Below are 2,290 nucleotides of genomic sequence, written 5' to 3'. Positions count from 1 at the left end.
CACCCAGAAAAGGGGTAGTCTGGGGAAAAGGAGGATCGCATTTGTTGGCCACGGTTGTCGGAGCCTGTGCGTACTTGTAAGCACGGCAACGGCGGAGGAGCGTGGCTAAAAACGTATTACTTTTTCCGGGTCACAAAATAAACCTTTAAGATATTTTCAGGCGAGAATGTAGTTGTGTAAAGTTCAAATATCTGCTCGATTTATCAAGACATCACATATTTGCAAAAATGCACCGAAGTTTTCAGAGACGTCTATTTTTTTTTTTCATGCTTTGTGGCAGCTTTTGAACATCTGTGGCATCTATTAATGTCAAATCTAGCCTTTATTTAACAACATAAGCAAACTCTATGTTACAATGATTGCACAGCCAGTAAGGATAAAATCAGTTTCTGAAAAATGTTCTATTTTTTCTCCCTCTGCTTGCTTCTTACTGTCTTTGAGGCTCGGGACCAGCACTCCTGCTGTTGGACAGAAAGACATCAACTCAGTGGTAAGTATTTTGGTTTTCCAATATATTAGCAACTGTCAGTGACATTTATATTAATCAGGCTGAACTTTAATCATACTTTAGATCAGCCTGTTTTACTTATTGTTTTATTTGTTCTTTGGTTTGGGGAAGTTGTTTCTTCACTGATCTTTTCCTGCCTTCTGTTATTAGACTTGAGATATGACTGCACTATGCTGTTGCTGGTGACTCCAGTTAATTCTACAAGACATGCTGTGTAAGTAAACAAACAACAACAGTTTGGTCTGCATTTCTTGAAAGATCACACCCCCCAAACTTAGTTTAGAGGGTCTACACTGTATAAAGTGAAGTCTGCAAGTTTTCTAACAGCAAAATTTGTTTTGTGCCCAAATCATTTTGCACATCATTAGAATGAAAGTTATTGGCCATGTTTGCATAGCCCTATTTATGTTTGCACAAAATGATGCTTTCATGACATTATTGTGTGTTGGGTGGTGGTCACGGCTATCCAGACTGACAATTGGGACATTGAATGTCACCTCTTCGGTGGGGAGGGAGCCTGAGACTGTCCAAATTGGAGTCTGTTTTATACCAAATGCAGAAAAAAAAATGTTTTAAGAAAGCAATTAAGTTCATGTTCCAAAAAATATGATTGTTTGCTTGCAGGACACCAGGAGAGATGAGTCCTCCGTCACAGATGGTGTGGTGAGTGAAAATGGTCGCCTGCAGGTTCAAGCTCATTGCGTCTCCAACCCACATCCACTGCCACTGTACTTAAGGGAAGTTAAAGACTTTCTTCTGCACCTACATTTGGATCACCTCGATCCATGACAGTCATTCAGGCAGTAATGCCTGGACTGGAAACAAGCCATCCTTAAAATAATACAACATTCCAGCTCATGTGTTGGAATGCAAAACAAATCTGTTGTTTAAATCAGAGACTGCACTTGTGACAGAACAACAAATATTTTATTTTGATTATATAAGTAATGTAAGTACAAAACAAAGTTGTGGTAGGCCTAAACTTATTTTCAGAATAATTACATCTGAGACTTTGTTTCATTGTAAGATTATAACAGTGATGCCAATATAATTGTTTGTTGTTCAGCAGAACAGTGTCCAGGATGTTGGCTGTTATACTTTGTGTTTGAAAATAAAAGTAGGGCTGATTTTAACATCATTACAAAAAGTGTTGTTAATAATTTTTAATCATATTCAGGTTACCACAAATTGTTTTTTCATTCAGTTGAACTTGAAATGTTTGTCAGTAGGTAAACAATTAGTATTGTACAGTCAGAAATATCAAGTTATTCCTAATACTGCAGACTTGCACTGTATAAGTTGTCCTAACAGTCATCTTAAGTAAGCTTTACTTAGTTTTTTTGAGGCAACGAGTTTCCTTAATTTTTTTGAGTTCTGGGAACTAACAAGGCTGTACAGTGTACTCAAAATGAGTAAGTTGCCCTAACTTGGTCATCTTACGTAAACTTGATCCAATTTTTTGTGTTCTGGGAACAAATGAGCTTGTACAGAGCACTCAAAATAAATAAGTTGTCCTAATTTAGTCATTTTTAGCTAAGCTTTACTTAATTTTTTTGAGGCAACAAGTTTCCTCAATTTTTTTGAGTTCTGGGAACTAATTAGATTTTACAGTGTAGTTTGAAATGGTTATACAAAAGGGTAAAAGGTAAATGGCTGCAAATAACTTTGTTTGCAAAACTTGTGCATAGGATTTTAAAAATATGATTCAACGAACATGTTTGTGGTTGTTACAGTGAAAAATTTAACTTTTTCTACTCAGATTTTATGTTTTTTGTCTGATTT

General features: G+C 36.2%; 1 long non-coding RNA gene across 1 annotated transcript; it reads left to right on the top strand.

The window, feature by feature from the left end:
• Positions 1-382: 382 nt before the first annotated feature.
• LOC102292965 lies at positions 383-1,695 on the top strand. The gene is made up of 3 exons (XR_317384.2): positions 383-490; positions 659-722; positions 1,133-1,695. It is a non-coding gene; the product is annotated as an uncharacterized LOC102292965 (long non-coding RNA).
• The last annotated feature ends 595 nt before the right edge of the window (positions 1,696-2,290 follow it).

Source organism: Haplochromis burtoni, unplaced genomic scaffold (genome assembly GCF_018398535.1).
Source record: "Haplochromis burtoni strain Fernald_Lab_line unplaced genomic scaffold, NCSU_Asbu1 Contig_547, whole genome shotgun sequence".
Taxonomy (NCBI): domain Eukaryota; kingdom Metazoa; phylum Chordata; class Actinopteri; order Cichliformes; family Cichlidae; genus Haplochromis; species Haplochromis burtoni.
Note: the sequence above shows the minus strand (reverse complement) of the source record. Positions and strands in the feature narration are given on the sequence as shown.